Source organism: Ovis aries, chromosome 2, assembly GCF_016772045.2.
Source record: "Ovis aries strain OAR_USU_Benz2616 breed Rambouillet chromosome 2, ARS-UI_Ramb_v3.0, whole genome shotgun sequence".
Classification (NCBI taxonomy): domain Eukaryota; kingdom Metazoa; phylum Chordata; class Mammalia; order Artiodactyla; family Bovidae; genus Ovis; species Ovis aries.
In genome coordinates this window covers 180,451,700-180,470,158 of record NC_056055.1, presented here as the reverse complement: position 1 = coordinate 180,470,158, position 18,459 = coordinate 180,451,700, and positions in this window count along the sequence as shown.

Genomic DNA, 18,459 nt, shown 5'->3' with positions numbered 1-18,459 from the left:
TGGCTCAGACAGTAGAGAATTTGCCTGCAATGCAGGAGACCTGGGTTTGATCCCTTAGGTTGGAAAGATCCCCTGAAGGAGGGCATGGCAACCCACTCCAATATTCTTGCCTAGCGAATCCCCACCGATAGAGGAGCCTGACAGGCTACACTCAAAGGAGTTGAAAAGACCTGACTAAGCACAGCACAGGTAAACTAATGTCTCCAACTTAAATAACTCTATTGTTTGAAATGTGATGTCCTTGAATTACAACATAGGATTTTCTACTTTATTCCTTATTGAAGAAAAAATTCCACTGGTCAAGAAAAAAAAAAACAAACATTTTCTGAGAGAATGTCTGAAGCTGAGTGTTGTGTGGTTTCAGATTAAGTTATTGTATAAAGACATAAAACACTAATTTACAGTCAAACATCTACAAAGTTTTAAAACTACTCAATTAGATATAAGGCTAGTGCAATGCAGACAAGAGGACCTGTACCAGACTAGGTGTGATCGTATTGTAGTTCTTGTCCCAGTCTCATGCCCTAGTTCATGCACGGAGGTATGGGCAGAAGTAATTCTTAAAGAGATGAGAATGCCAGACCACCTGACCTGCCTCCTGAGAAATCTGTATGTAGGTCAAGAAAGCAACAGTTAGAACTGAACATGGAACAACAGACTGGTTCCAAATCGGGAAAGAAGTACATCGAGACTGTATATTGTCACCCTGTTTATTTAACTTATATGCAGAGCACATCATGTGAAATGCCAGACTGGATGAAGCACAAGCTGGAATCAAGATTGCTGGGAGAAATATCAATAACCTCAGATATGCAGATGACACCACCCTTATGACAGAAAGCAAAGAATTAAAGAGCCTCTTGATGAAAGTGAAACAGGAGAGTGAAAAAGTTGACTTAAAATTCAACATTCATAAAATGAAGATCATGGCATCTGGTCCCATCACTTCATGGCAAATAGATGAGGAAACAATAGAAACAGTGACAGACTTTTTTTTTTTGGCCTTCAAAATCACTGTAGATGGTGACTGCAACCATGATATTAAAAGACGCTTGCTCCTTGGAAGAAAAGCTATGACCAACCTAGCTGCTGCTGCTGCTGCTAAGTCACTTCAGTCGTGTCCAACTCTGTGTGACCCCATAGATGGCAGCCCACCAGGCTCCCCCGTCCCTGGGATTCTCCAGGCAAAAACACTGAAGTGGGTTGCCATTTCTTTCTCCAACCTAGACAACATATTAAAAAGCAGAGACATTACTTTGCCAACAAAGGTCTGTCTAGTCAAAGTTATGGTTTTCCCAGTAGTCATGTATGGATGTGAGAGTTGGACTATAAAGAAAGCTGAGTGCCAAAGAACTGATGCTTTTGAACTGTGGTGTTGGAGAAGACTCTTGAGAGTCCCTTGTTCAGCAAGGAGATCCAACCAGTTCATCCTAAAGGAAATCAGCCATGAATGTTTATTGGAAGGGAAACTCCAATGCTTTGACTACCTGATGTGAAAAACTGACTCATTGGAAAAGACCCTGATGGTGGGAAAGATTGAAGGCAGGAGGAGAAGGGGACGACAGAGGATGAGATGATTGGATGGCATCACCGACACAATGGACACGAGTTTGAGTAGGCTCTTGGAGTTGGTGATGGACAGGGAAGTCTGGTGTGCTGCAGTCCACGGGGTCGCAAAGAGTCAGACATGATTGAGTGAGTGAACTGAAAGTCACTTATGGATCTGCTTCCTTACCTGATATAATTCAAATCTTTATAGAGTACATGACAGCTAAGAGCCCATCTTTCTCTATAAATTTCTATAATGATATATTAATTTTATGGAGCAAACACATATCATTGAAATGTTAAAATATTTACATTACATACTTTTAAATCTTAGTGAGACAAATACTTAACAAAAATAACACAAAAAATCAATAGGTAAGTAAATTACTTCACAAAAGACCCTTAATTCCACCAAACTTACCCTGGCTCTCTAGTTACACATGTGTGTACACTGACAATTCTTGTCTTGATACTATTTTTAGAATTCAGAAAATTAAAATTAATTATAGTGTATCATTTCTAAAAAGCAAAGATTTATTGAAGGAGAGTTTTGTAGAGATTTATACTGCATTTCTCAGTACTTTTTTCATATATTATCTTTAACAAGCTAGCTCGTGGACAAGCATTCATTTTATAACAGTCAGGCAATGAGAAAGGAAGTTTTCCTATAGTTTTTGTGGAATGGAATCAGAGTCTTAAAACTGAAAAAACCTGAAGAGATTGTCCACCAAAATCCCTTCTATTTAGGGTTATAAATATCCAAATTTTGCAACATGTGGCCATATTATTCAGGAAAATTTCTAGGATTCAGACTCCTCTATTCCCTTTGGAAAAATTTTACTGACTCAAATCCTAGTTTCAGGTTCCCACGTAAACATAACTCACTAAGTTGCTTCCTCAATATATTGATTTAAATTTTCCAAGTCACTCCCAGATTTTCTCACATATGACATTTTGAACATTTGCAATGTCTTTCTTTCCTTGATATTTGATTCTTTAAAAGTATGATACCAACTCATACATTTCATTTCACCTAGAATTATTAACATGACTAACTGAGCATAGGCCATGAGATTTAGATAATTAAATTCATTGAAGAATATCATTAACATTTTTAAGCATTAATGGCAAAAATGGGTTTTTCCAGAATATTTAGATCATGTGTGCTATATTCAGTCTTCCATATCGAAGGGTAGACCCAGGGTTATAAAATCCCACATTTCCTCTGACAACAAACAGTAACAATTAAAGGCTGGCTAAACCCTGAAAAGTTAGAGGAAGACAAATTCCCTTGAGGATTTGTGAAGCCCAGAGAGCCTTTAGAGACAAACTCTTCAGTTTCAGATCAATTACTTAAGGCAAATAAGACTCTGTAAGGGCTGGTTGCCTGGAATCTCTCCCTTCTTTTTGCTTCTTTCTGTTTCCAGAAGTAAATCTGCAGTGTCATGTTAAGGCCACTTTGATGGGGATTTCTCTAGCATTAGCCAGTTCTCTATTGAGTGTCTGTAATGAGCACAGCATCAGGAAGACAGAGTTCATGAGCTGTGCCTTTGAAACCTGGCCTGAAATGTGCCCAATTAGCTTTTCGCAGATCAAGAAATAGCTTTGGTTCACATCTTCTACTATCATTTGCTTTCGATTTATAAATCACCTCTATTCACCTCAATTGGCTTCTTGAATTCCCCGAAGTGCATATCATGTCACTGGGCAGAACACCAGGATGCTGAGCAATCCTCAGAAATAAGATATAAAGTATTAACAGAAGCTCTAACCAGTAAACCATCACAAAGATGTTTTAATAAAAAAAGAAAGAAAAAGAGGTAGTGTCACTACATATTTGAGTGATACCCATGTACAGAGCTCATCCTGTTCTGAGACACTGTGGGCATTAATTTAACTAAACTTGTTAGTCTCTGTCTATGATAGGGAGACCTTCCTGTTGTAAAAATTCATAGCCCAATTATGATCTCTGGTGGAAGCAGACAGAGTTGCAATATCCTGAGAGTCATTCTTGTTGCTCACTGGAGACAGGAAGATATTAACAAACTTCTCATTCGCACTGAGACCAGGACTGTACAGTCCTCTTGGTTGCTTCATTAACACACCTCAAACTTTTATCCCCAACGGTCCTTCTGTGACATCTATGAGGATTAAGACAGGAAAGCAGTGAACATGATTTTCCCCTTTAATGTTTTCTCTCCAATGTATAGCTGAATGACAACACCGAAACATCTAGAATGTGGGGGGAATTACCTGTTATTTTTACCTACTAGATTCTTTATACTTCCCTGATGGTTCAGACAGTAGAGAATCTGCCTGCTGGAGACCCAGGTTTGATCCCTGGGTCAGGAAGATCCCCTTGAGAAGGGAATGGTTACTCACTTAAGTACCCTTGCTTTACAAGGGGTTTGTATTTATTTGATTTTTAAGAGTAATTATGTAAAATTGCCTTCCCTTCCTTTCTATGATAATTATTTCCTCATCTTCCTATTTCTTCAGAAGTGAAATCATGTTTCCTGAATCAGATGTTGTCCACAAATGACAGGATTGTCAGATGTGGAAAAGTACTTAGAAACATTGGCATACTATTTGCTCTTTTCAAGTAATGTGTCTATGAGAGATACATTTCTACGAACGTGTTATTTCTGATATTTCTGACTTCCTAGACAGGATTAGATTTTCTAATGATTCAAAGTAACCTCCTTATCTTTGTCCTTGGAAAGTAAATTATTACTTCTACACTCAGACTTCATAGTGGTTACCTGACTCCTTTCCTTATATAATTCCCAGAACAGCAAAAAGAACATTTCTCATTCAGAGAAATCTTTTATAAATTGAAAGATAAAACTTGAGATCTTGACTAATTTCAGAGAGAATTCCTACTTTCTTTTCTTTTCTGTTTTTAACAATCTCACCATGCTCAATGTATTTTTAAGAATTTACTGCTAGATTCGTACTCCCTCATGAATTTTCCTCTTGAAAACTAAAGATAGTCTAGTCTAAGATTCAGATGAGAAGCTCCAGACCATCCACTAGCATTAAAGGGCCCCTGGCACTCTTCTCTACCAACTGAATTTCTACCACTGGCAACTTTCCGTCTACCATCTCCAAAGAAAATTGAGGCCAAGTCTTTGGATTCCCAGCCAGTCCTTTCATCCCAGAGTTCTAGGTTTAGATTTTGCAAATATAGTTCAGGGCATCTTGGGATGTGACCTCTATTGAAATGAGGCACATAAAATACATCTCTTATTAGTGAACACTGTTTAACTCTGTTTAACATATTAACCTAGATGAGTTGTTTGCTATTGATGTAGATTACTTCTCATATCCTTGTATTCATCTACCTATCCATCATCTGTATCTACTTGGGAAGATAGCTGAGTCACTTGATATCTATCCTATGATTCTAAATATTTACTAACTTCATGTATCTTTATTCAAATCAAAAAAGGAGAAAGATGAAGAAGAGATTAAGGAGAATTGAGAAAAGAAAAAGAAAGAGGGAAAACCAAAAGAGGCATTCTAACGCTATTAGTGATATCCAGGTATATTAAATCTTTTATATTCTTATTAATGTTTTCATAAGAATTGTGAAATACTTTAATTCCTTTTGGTTTGGTATTAAGTATAGCACCTGCCATTGGTTCTATAGTATGTATTCATATAATTTTAGAAAGCATACTCCAAATTTTAATCTCCTTATTCTTCTCTAGTTGAGTTATATTTTATATTTTTAATTACTATCAATTATCTATATTTTCTTGTAAAGTTTATCATTTTTGCATTTAACAATTGACTACATGCATCAGTGGAGGAGGTGGAGAAAATCACTAACAAATATCACAGTTTATACAAACCAATGACTAGAGAAATACTAATTAATTAGCCATTTTTTTGAGTCAGTAGTATTTATATGAGCATTTAATCGTATTGATAGAACATCAAAATAGCATCATAGGATGGATGGTAGTCTCTTTTGTGGTTCCTTACCCCTCCTTGTGGAGAAGTGATCCATTCACTTGTCCATCTTCTCAACTGTAATTGATTGATTAGGGCTAAGCTCCTCTCACATCCTTTCCTAACTCAAGTTCAAAGAGACACTCTTCATTAACATGTCTTCTAGTGTATACCTCACTACACAATTTATGCCTTTATTCTATATTAGCTTGCTCAGCATTCTAATTGCCACAAAAGACATTTTACCTTTTCTACTAAACTGTAATTTGTATGGGGGGCAGAAAAGCTTACTGGGCACAGAGGTACAATTTGTGTGTGTGCAGGGGTTGTGGGTGAGGGTCTGTATCAGTCTCCTTGCTTAAGTAAAAGAGGTCGTGGATGAAATATACTTTGAAAAAAAATATTTCTTATCCTTACCATTTCAATATTAAGCTCTCTCATAATCTCCTATGAACTTATTTTTTATATAATTTATTGAGCAGCATCACCCAAAGAAAATATCTTTTTTCTATCTCCCTATTGTCTCAGAATATTTTATGTTTTTCTATTTAACATGTAGGAATTATGTAATCTTGATAACCCTCTGATCTGCTGAGGCTGGATATGGGTAAAGGCTTGCCAGATACTGCTGCGTTTCAAAACATTAAGTGAAAGCCAAATAAACTTGGAATTTTCCACTGCTCATGAGCAGATAGTATGTGCTGTAAAATACTGAACCTCTAGTACTGAGAACTCATAGGAAAAAATGAATTTGGAGATAAGAGTTACATTGGCAATGCAGCGCCTATGGACGTCTATTTCCCACCTTGTATATAAATCTTATACTGAATTTGAGGGAGGGAGGAGCCATACTAAGTAAACTTATGAGGAAATATTGAATTGAATACAAAGGTTTGTAATCTTCATATAGTTTAAATTTCTATAACCTGTCCATATAATGCCAAAACTACCACAAGGTCAACAGAATCTTCTAGAATTATACCCAAACTCTGAGCATTTTTCTTTTTCCTTTGCAACCTCTGCACACGTTTTAAACAAGTTTATTTGTCTGATTTACTAGTCTTTGGGTAAGATATTCAAAAAGAGGGCAACAGGAATTACTGTGGGGTGAGATGCATAAATAATACCAAGAAGGGAAAATATGTAACCTGTAATCTTGTAAATAGAAAAGAAAAAGACTGGACCTCCAGTTAAACTAATAGAAAAACTTAGTACCATTTAGTGTCAGGAGGAGGGAGAAAAGGTCAAACACCCTGCTGCAACTCACTATGATCACAGAGTACAACTATATCATAGCATAGTAAAGTTGGTGTTCAAAATGAGAATTAAAAAAAAAAAAAGGAAAATCAGCTTGGCATACTTTCTTTAAAAAGATAGGGTTATTTTGGGAAGATGGACTGCAGTGATGTCAGCATGGGTTTAGGCTAGATGAGAACTAGACATCAAAACCAGAAGCACAACATTAACAACAAATCCATTCAATAAAACACCTCTACTAATCTGTAAATACCAAAAGCCACGCAGCCTGAGTGCCCGTGGTATCTAGAGAAAGCAGAGGGAAGCAGTAGGGCAAATGACATACCTACAATCCCAAAATATTCAAGGAAAAAAAAAAAACAAAAAAATAGTCAGTGGATGGTATTCACGAGAAAGCACCGTGGATCAATATAAAAATAATTGGGAGAGGTTTTGTGCATTTCAACAGTGAGTGAAAGGGATTCTGCAGGGAGTCAATTTCCAGTTGATCTCTCCCATTCCTGCAGGTCTTACTAACAAGAAATGGTTTTTTATTCTTGAGTATCTTTTAAAGTATATTTGTACAGCAATTATCCTGGAAAGAGGGAGCACGGTCTTCCTTTGGAACAAAGGCAAAGAGCCGCCTTACTTCTCACTGAAAAAGGTTTCACTTTCTTAAGCTCAGGGTTCCTCATCTGTAACCCACTGTATAAACCAACATTCATCTGGATCCAGTCACTCACCTCCATGGGACTTGGGGATAAGCAGAGCTTACACAAATAGAATATGATGATATTTATGCTCCTGAAATGTGGGAAACCTGGGTTCAATCCCTGGGTTGGGATGATCCCCTGGAGAAGGAAATGGCTACCTACTCCAGTATTCTAGTCTGGAGAATTCCATGGACTGCATAGTCCATGCGGTCGCAAATAGTTGGACAGGACTGAGCGACTTTCACTTTCATGCTCTTTGCTATAAGTAGTAAAAGTCTTTGTCTCTGACTCAAGAGTCTCATACTTTTTGAAAATATCCATAAAACTGGTAGGTTAACTTGTTAACTTGTAAGCCTTGTAAAAATCTCAAACACTTCACAGCTTCATAGTTCTTAACTTCATAGCTTTTAACAAGCCAATGTCAAAGTCTAAGATAGCTAAAGCAGCCTAGATCCTTTGAACTTTTGAAATTGACCTTCCAAGGTTTCTTTCCAACACAGGACCCCACACTGAGGAAAAATTACTAGAAGTGGAATCAAAATTGAGCAGAATAAAAATAATAGAGATGAAGGAAAGAGAAAATATAGACAAAAGGTGAACAGGTCTGGGAAATCTAAGAGCACAAGCTATTATGTTTTTTAAGCACTACAGGAAAACAAAAAAGATTTATTTGAAGTTAGAAAGCCTGTCTGAACTTCTAACAATCTAAAAGTTCACTTAAACGTTTCCCTTTAAAACAAACTTCCTGCAAGAAAGAAGGAAAATAATATCCCAATAGACCAAGGATTGGCAAACTATAGTTTGCAGCTCACTTCCTATTTTATAAATAAAGTTACTGGAATATAAAACTTTTTCATACTTGATCATTTACATATACTTATGATTATTTTCAAGGTGCAATGACAAGGTTAAGTATTATGACAGAGAATAAATGATCTGCAAAGAGTAAAATATTTACTTTCTAAGGAAAATCAAAGTGGGAAGGGAAAAATGATAAAAAAAAAAAACCAAAAGAAGTGAAGAAAGAAATAAACATCTCCAAAAGAAAGCCATAAATACAGCAGACACAAAGGAAGATCCAACATACAGATTATGGGAGTTGCTTAGTGGGAAAACAAATCAAGGTGGGAGGGAGAAGAAACGTTAGAAACAATGATTTAAGAAAATATGACACTGAAAAAAAATTTTTAACTACTTTTTCGAAAATCACATAATGTGCCTGAGATTATTAACACAGGACGATCAACACCATGTAAAATTAAGAGGTTTTAAAGGAGGAAAGTTGGAAGAGCATGTAGGCAAAAAAAAAAAAACTTAAAATTAACTAATATTATTATTCGATTTTTCCACAACAATACTTTATCTTAAGGGGAAAATAAATCTACACATTTAAGATATTTAAGAAAATAACATGTGAACCAGGGATATGTATATATTTATAAATATTTATATTTATTTAACTGAACTGTAATTTGAGACTCTGGTTCTCTTACTCTCCTTTCATCTCCCTGCCTTTCACAGAAGTCAAGCCTGCATCACCCTCTGAGGGCTCCCCTGTCTTTTCAAACCCTTGGCTTTGTTTCCTCATAATGATTTCCTCCCATAACTCTCTTGCATAGCTAATCATACCTGCTTCTCAGAGGACCTGGACTAATACTGTCTAGAGATGACCTACCTAGTTGTAATCAGTTGTCAGATAAAATATAGGCTGTCCATTTAAATTTGATTTCAGATGAACAACAAATGCTTTTTAGTACAAGTTTTCCTGTGTAGATTTTGGGACAATGTATTTGTTCTTTATTTGAAATTGAAATGTAACATAGTGTCCTTTATTTTTATTTGCTTAATCTAGCAACCCTAGTAGCAACAGTTATCACCTACAGCCAGATTGTCATCATAAAAGAAACCAGGGATTTTTATAGAAATAGATGCACTGTATCTGGAATAAGCAATGTACCAGATAAACCTGAAACATTTTGACATAAACTAGCATGGAAACGTTCAAAGACTATTTACTTTCACTTTCATGCATTGGAGAGCCTGGTGGGCTGCCGTCTATGGGATTGCACAGAGTCGGACACGACTGAAGTGACTTAGCAGCAGCAGCAGCAGCATGAAAACGTTCAAAGACTATTAGGATAATGTTGCTGCTGGGGCTGCTGCTGATAAGTCACTTCAGTCGTGTCCCACTCTGTGCGACCCCATAGATGGCAGCCCACCAGGCTCCCCCATCTCTGGGATTCTCCAGGCAAGAACACTGGAGTGGGTTGCCATTTCCCTCTCCAATGCATCAAAGTGAAAATGTTAAGGGGATTTAAAAGGGAGCATTAAAATGCCTTTGCTGAGCCAAAGAAAATGTTGAACTTTGGTAAGGATAGAAATTACGGTGGATGGGAATCCACCAGATACATTTAAATCTTAATTGGTCCCCTTCTGAAGTTAATAGGAAACCAATTTGTTCTCATGAAAACTAGATGAAAGAAAAGAATCAAACATTAATTCTGCCTTTATTGGAACTGTACCACTGGGTAACCAAATTGTAGATGAGAGGAAGCATCTCCTTATCCATAAAACTATTAGGGTTAATGTACAAAACCATTGAATAGAATTAGAGTGTTACCATTTTGGAATCCCTAATTTTTATTGGATATTTATGGATGGATTGACGTGTTAAGCATCAGTCTTTGATATGTTAAGCCTTTAGTCGTTGTTGTTGTGTCTCCTGATAAAAGAACACCACACCACCAATAGTCTTGCCAAAAACAGCAAAGTTGTGTCTGAGAAAGGTCCTGTTTCCCACAATACATAAAAGAAAACCTGAGAAGCTGCATCATGAATATGCAATTAACAACTCTACTCTAGAGCATTTAAAAAAGAGAAAAGGAGGCAATTGGTGGTGGGAGGAGAAAAGGATGACGATTAAAATGGAGTTAAAAAAAAACATATCATCTTGAAAACTGATGACTAGGTTACAGTGCCTTAGGATGCACATGTAAGGGATAAACTGTAAAGAAACATAAGGAAAGGATTACTGTAAAAGTTGGAACAGTGCTTAATTTTGGAAGGAGAAGACAGAGCTTCTTTTGGAGGGAGAGGTTTCTAGATATCTAGCAATGTTTTATTCATTGATGTAGGTGGTAGTTAAAATAATGTGTGCATGCTACATCACTTCAGTTGGGTCTGACTCTTTGTGACCCTATAGATTGTAGCCCAAAAGGTTCCTTTGTCCATGGGATTCTCCAGGCAAGAATACTGAAGAGGGTAGCCATTCCTTTCTCCAGGGGATCTTCCCAAATCAGGGATCAAACCCAGGCTTCTTACATCTCCTGCACTCGTAGATGGTTCTTTACCACTAGTGCCACCTGGGAAGCTCGGTTAAAATAATAGTATTTTAGTATTTGCTTTATAATAATTTTCTGTGATTTCATGTGTATGTATTTTGTTTTAAAACAGCAGTTTAAAAAATGCTTAATAGAGTTCTTGGCTCTTACTAAACAATAAAATGTGTCTATTAAAAAAATAAAAAATAAAAGATAGGTATTGCATTTTAGAATAATATCTTCCAAGTCGTTTTGAGTGATGGTAAAGCTCTATGCTCACTGTCATGCTCTCTCTTCAATGTACGTACAGCTACAGAATTGCTCCTGACTTTCCAAAATGGTTCATGGCTTTGAAAATGGAAAGTTAACCTTGTTTATGCTTTTAGAACTCCTCAAGGTAGCAAACACTGAGATCAACAAGGAGATAGACAAAAGAAGTTGTAAGGAGAAAGGAGTTTTATCTTTTGCTGGGCATCCTTTTTGGGATCTTCCTTGAGAGACCGTTAACTCAAGGCCGTTAACTAATTTGCATATTGTTAAATGCTGTGTCAACTGAGCTTCTGTCTAACACCATGTAGAAAATGGGAGACTGAGTCTATTGCTCAATTCCAAATTTCTTGGTAAAACAATGAGGCCCAGTCCGAGCCCACTCTTTGTTATTGATTGCAGAAGTACGCAGGCTGTGTATAGAGAACAGTTAATGCTCTTCTTGGCAGGATGTGTGGCTTCAGGTAGCTATGCCTCTTCTCTTCTGTCTTCAGGGGCATCTTCTCTAAAGGGTTCTTTTGTCCTGTCTGCAATTTTCTAGCTATACATGGCTGTGCAGTTGCTACTCAAGGTGAGTTCGGTTAGTGCTAGAAGGATGCCTGCTTCTCACTTGGAGCCGAGCTTCTTTCTTATGTAGCACCTATCTTGAATCTCTCTCTGCTTACATTCCAAATCTTGGCACAGTGGGCTCTGTCTGAGGGTCCAACTGAGGTTCTTCCATTTGTGGAGAAGTGCTAAAATCTCTGAATCTGTATATCCCTGAAAGCACACTCCCTTCAAATGCACATTTTCTCCACCTAAAGACAACGGCAAACTCATTTAGGTTTCTTGAAAAACCATCCGTGCCCACCCCTGTGAAAAGTGAGTTCTGTCTTCCATTCCTAGAGTGCTTAATTTCTACACTGTGCATTCGTCACATACCATTTACTTCCTGATACCATTAGCCACCGCACTGGCATTCTAGCATCTTTCCACTCTACTACTCTGTCAAGTCCCTTCCCATTTTTGAATTTTTCCTGTGAATAATAATAATAGTTAAGATAATAACTCACATTTATTGACTGCTTAATGTGATTCAGGCACTGTCTAATGGTTTTAATGCAACAACTCTACAGTGTAGATATATCTCTACCTCCATTTAGAATGATGTAAACCAAGTCTTTCAATATCCAATGTTCCAAACCTATTTAGAGGCATAACGAGGATTTGAATACAGGTAATCCTATTGAGAATATCCTTAATAATGTCTTGGGTCAAAAGTCAAAAGGAATACGTATCTATTTAATTTAATTCATAAGTTTTTATAGACTTTCTGTTTTGTTGATTTTTGCCTGGCCTGAGTTGATGTTTAAAATATACTATAAACTTTACACACACACACACACACACACACACACACACACACATGCATTGTTGTTATTGTTTAGTTGCTAAGTCATGTCTGACTCCTTTTGCAACCCCATGGACTGTAGTCCACCATGCTCCTCTGTCCATGGGATTTCCCAGGCAGGAATACTGAAGTGGGTTGCCATTTCCTTCTCCAAGGGATCTTCCCAACCCAGGGATCGAGCTTGTATCTCCTGTATTTACATGTGGATTCTTTACTATTGAGTAACCATGGAAGTCCCATATATATGCATATTTATAGGTATTATATATATATAGATAGATAGATAGATAGATACCCAATGAAAAAGAGTATACAGACATATAATTAGACAAATCTATCAGAGCACTAGGAGTATTTTGTATGATTTTGTCCAATTTATCTAGCACAGAAGGATACCTAGGAGTTATTCAATGGACTTTTTTTTCTCTTATTAGAATTACAGCTAGAGGTTAAAGCGTCTGCCTGCAAGGTCGGAGACTCGGGTTCAATCCCTGGGTCGGGAAGATCCCCTGGAGAGGGAAATGGCAACCCACTCCAGTATTCTTGCCTGGAGAGTCCCATGGACGGAGGAGCCTAGTAGGTTCCAGTCCACGGGGTCTCAAAGAGTCGGACACGACTGAGCGACTTCACTTTCACTTTCCTTATTATAAAACTATCAATTTTATTCTATTCCTCATTCAGATATATTATTTTAGAATCCGTATCTAGGTGAGAGCTCCTATATTTTATAATCTGCACTCAAGTGCATGTACTAATAATAAGAATCTTTGGTAGATATTTTCCAATACAAGCTTTGATATATGTGGGGAAAACTGTTTGTGTATTCTCTGATGAGGAGACACAGTGAACCACTTATTGATGTACATTGAAGTTATTCTCTTGCTGTTTCCAGTATACTTTATTTTACATAAATAATTATATTTTATAAATATTCAAAGAGAAATACATGAATCAAGTACAACAAAATATCACAACTTCTACTTAGATTTTAAATAATCCTTATATGATAGTGTAGTGTGTAGTGACTGTCAATCTTGGATATAAATCAGAATCTCCCTCTCCAGATACTCATTGTGAAGATTTTGATATAATAGAGTAATGTCTACGTGCTCAGTCACTCAGTTGTGTCCAACTCTGTGACCTCACAGACTGTAGCCCTCCAGGCTCTTCTGTCCATGGAATTTTCCAGGCAGGAAGACAGGAGTGGGTTGCCATTTTTTCCTCCATGGTAGTGTCAGGAGAGTGTTTGGGAGTTTGAGTTTTTATCAACATCCTAGTTGATTCTGAAGTGAGAGATTCTAGGATCACACTTCGAGAGAGGAAGAAAAAGATACTAGTAGTTAAGAGATGAGATTTGGAGTCAGAGAAACCATATACTAGAACGTACTTAACTTCTCTAAACTTCAGTTTGTTTTGTCTGCATACATGCCTAAAAATAATAGGATCTGATTCCTGATGTTGTGAGAAAGTACGTGAAAAGTGCTTGGTCTACTACATAGGAAGTGATAAGTGTTAGTAAGTAGTGGTAGTGGAGGTATTAGCAGTTGTTAAAATGTAGCTGTTCTTTACATCATGTGATATTAGAGAATTACAAATTAAAACAGTGAGATAGCACTACATATGTATTAGAATAGCGAATATCCAAAACACTGACACCACCAAATGCTGGTGAGAATGTGGAGCAATAGGAACTCTCATTCACTGCTGGCAGGAACACAAAACGGCACAACCACTCTGGGTGTCGGCTTGACAATTCCTTGACAAAACTAAACACACGCTTACCATGTGATCCATCAATCACATGCCTTGCTATTTACCCAAATGAGTTGGACACTTTTGTCCACACATAAACCTGCACCAAATATTTAGAGAAGCTTTATACATAATTGCCCAAACTTGCAAACAGCCAACATGCCATTCCTTAGGCAAATAGATATAAACTTTGTGTATCCATACAATGGAATATTATTCAATGATAAAAGGAAATGACCTATCAAGCCATGAAAACATATTGAGGAAACTTAAATGCACATTGCTAAGTGAAATAGGCTAATCTGAAAAGTCTATATACCATATAATTCTAATTATGTAACATTCTGGAAAAGGCAAAAACTGTCAGTGACTGTTAGGAGTTCAGGGGAGGATAGACAGAGGAACAAATAGGTGGGCAACAGGGATTTTTAAGACAATAAAACTATTCTGTATCATATTGCAACTGTGGATATATGTCATTATACTTTTATCAAAGTCCAGCATATATACAACACAAAGAAAGCACCCTAATGCCAAATATGGCAGTTAGTTGATAATAATATATGAATATTGGCCTATTAATGGTAACAAATATACTATATTAATGTAAAATATTAATAATGAGGAAACAGTGTATATGGGACAGGTGAGGGGTATATGAGAAATCCCTGTACTTTTCACTCAATTTTTCTGTAATCTTAAAACTGCTTTTAAAGATAAAATCAATAATTACAAAGCAAAATGAAACAGACAAAAATGTAGTTGTTATTTGAGTGCTTAAATATAAAAATATAACATTGAAAAAATAACACTTGTTTCGACTGAACACAATGCTCTAGGTGAAAAATACACAATTAGATTTTGAAGACTAGGTAGAAAAAAAAAGGAAGCTATCTTATTCTCATTAACACATTTTATATTTAATACTAAATGAAGTAATATGTTGGATACAATACAATCTACTATTAAAATTAATTTCACATCTTCCTTTTTACTTTTCAGTGTGCCTACTAAATTTTTAAAAATTATATATATGGCTCACATTATATTTCTCTTGGTCAATACTGATCTATGAAATCAGCAAAATTTCTAGTATACCAGTAAAAGTGAAAGTCTTAATCTCTGAGACCCCATGTGCTGTAGCCTAATAGGTTCCTCTGTCCATGGAATTCTCCAGGCAAGAATACTGGAATGGGTTGCTGTTCTCCAGGGGGTCTTCCCAACCCAGGGATTGAACCTGGGTCTCCCGCATTGCCGGTAGAGTCTTTACCATCTGAGTCACCATGGAAGTCCCAGTATACAGTAGTCCTTCCAAATATTAGCACAGCTCTTAGGTAGTAGTAGTCAATGTCTTGAGCTTCTTGTAGTGGACTTTAACCACTTTTTTTTCTTATACTTTTCTTGCTGCTGCTGCTAAGTTACTGCAGTCGTGTCTGACTCTGTGTGACCCCATGGACTGCAGCCTACCAGGCTCCTCCGTCCATGGGATTTTCCAGGCAAGAGGACTGGAGTGGGGTGCCATTGCCTTCTCCAATGCATGAAAGTGAAAAGTGAAAGGGAAGTCGTTCAGTCGTGTCCGACTTTTAGCGACCCCATGGACTGCAGCCTACCAGGCTCTTCTGTCCATGGGATTTTCCAGGCAAGAGGACTGGAGTGGGGTGTCATTGCCTTCTCCGATACTTTTCTTATATATAGTCAAATTTTCTTTTTTGTTATAATTATTTTCCCCTGAAAGTTCTAATCCATGCCAGCATAGGCATGTTGGCCTCAAGGTGACTGAGCTCAGTCATTCTAATTCTTGACTCCCTGTTATAACTGAATTTTCCCAATCACCAGTGACTGAAGTCACTTTGAGAGTTTCCATTGGTAACGTGCCATTATAATCTTGAGTCAGAGTCAGTTTTATTAGTCCCTCTGATGTGCGCCCTCTTCCGCCTATTCCTGAATGTCTTGAACAGATAGCCATTTTTCTGATTTCCTTTGAGATACTCAACTTTGAAGAGCAGTGCTTTTTGGCTTAGAGCCTGTGTTAGTTTTCTATGTTGCTGACAAATTACTACAAACTTATCTATTACCTCACATTCAGGATCATGGCATGATTTAGCTGGGTCTTCAGCTTAGGATCTAACAGTGCAAAAAGTTAAGATTTTTTTCTGGACTGTGTTCTTATCTAGAACTGGGCCTGGAGAACAATCTACTTCTGAGCTCAGTCACTTTGCAGTCGAGTTTATTTCCTTGTAGCTGTATGAAGCTGACGCTCTGATACTTTGGCTACCTGACGCAAAGAACTGACTCACTGGAAAAAATCCCTGATGGCAGGAAAGATTGAAGAAGGGCAGAGGATAAAATGTTTAGATAGCATCACAGACTAAATGGACATGAGTCTGAGGAAACTCCAGGAGATAGTGGAGGACAAGGAAGCTAGGCATGCTACAGCCCATGGGGTCGCAGAGTCTTTGCAACTGAACAACAATAACAACAAAAATACGTATGAAGAAGGACATCCATTGCTAACTGATTCTTGTCTGAAGGCTGCTCTCAATTCCTAGAAGCCATTCACATATACTCTCTGCCATGTGACCCTCTACATAGGCAGTTTACAGCACTACCGTTAGCTTCTTCGCGGTCAGGAGGAGAACATCTCACTCTGGTTTGTCCTCCAGGCATCTCATATCATGGAACATACATAAGGGAGTGAGATCCCATCACCTTTGCCATATTCCATCTGTTAGAAACAAGCCATGGGTTTTGCTTACACTCAAGGGGAGGGTACTATACTACATACGAGCTTTATTGTTAGAAGTCATTTCTGTGTGTGTCTCTCACATAACTCTTGCTAGTGTCTGGGGTTCTTCCTTTCCCACTAGCTCTTCTCACTTTCCTCCCAGGTCCACATGAAATGGTTATTCTGTCTCTTCATGTCATTTAATCTGATAGACTGGATCTCAGGTGCCTTCCTGTAGGTCTTTCCAATTTGCCCACTGTTTGTTGGAAATCTCTCTCTTCTTTCCTTTTTCCTCTTCCTCTTTCTTCTTTCCTTCTCCCATGCACTTTTCCTAACTTTATTTTAACTTACTTCTTAGATGAGCTTCCATTGGACCACTCTTCCCAAAATAATAGCTATAACCACTGCAAAAATAGTTATGAAAAACATAGCTAAAGGAAGGAGATGGGGGGGGGCGGGGAGAAAAAGACACATTTTGAAAGGGAATCAACACTTGGAAGAAGGGAGCAGCACTGAGTGAGTTTTTCATTTCAGAGCATCTGCTCTAAGGGCAAACTTCAGCTTGTACCTGGCAAAGCAGGTAAAACAGCATTTAAAGATGCTGCTTAATTTTCTGGCTGACCCATGAACTAGAGACATTTAGAGAATACTCCAAATAGGTGACCTAAGAATTGAAGAACTTAACTGAATTTTGGGCTTCCACCAAAAAAAAACCCCAGAATTTGCAGTTTGAGTCCAATCAATTTATCTGCTTCATAAACAAACAAGATATCAGAATTCTTTGGAGAAACAAAACAGACTCCAGGGTCTTCATTATATAATGTCCAGAATTCTAGAATATAATGAATAAATTACTTACCATAAGAAGAAACAGAAATAAAAAAAGTGATATCTTGAGGATAAACAAAAATGGTAAATAACTATGTCAATAATTGCAGTGGATGTAAATGGACTAAACCTTTTGCTTAAAAGGCTGATATAGTCAAAATGGATTTTTAAAATACTTTTAGGGAAATTAAATAAATAGTCTTGTTTAGACTTCAGAGACAAAGCAGAACAGGCCTCTGACCTTGATTCTAACCTGCCTGGACACTGCCCTGCCTATGACTGACTGTGAGTGACTGCCTGCTTTAAGTGCAAGACTTGCTGGCACCATCGATAAGATAGTCCTGAGACTGTTGAACCCCTGAAGGGTAGCCCCAGGCTTAACAACATTCCAAGTTTTACAAGACAAAACTAACAACATTAACATGAAACCAGAGGTGCTATTTGCTCACAGATTGATGATGATATCAGTTTGCTTCCTGGGATTGTAAATGGGAACCCCAAACTGCAATCTTTGAAGTCTCTGAGGTCAACCCATGGATCTGCCTCTCTGCCTGGAATCTTTTCCCAACTGGGACTCCAGATGTGTTGTGTCACCTGACTTCCCAGCACTGTTAGATTCTGGATATTGGTCAAAACCCAGTTTGGTGATGTATTCTCTGCTGTCTCTATTTCTCTTCTCTTTTATGCTAGTATAAGTACACTAGATAATTCTCTAATAAATGT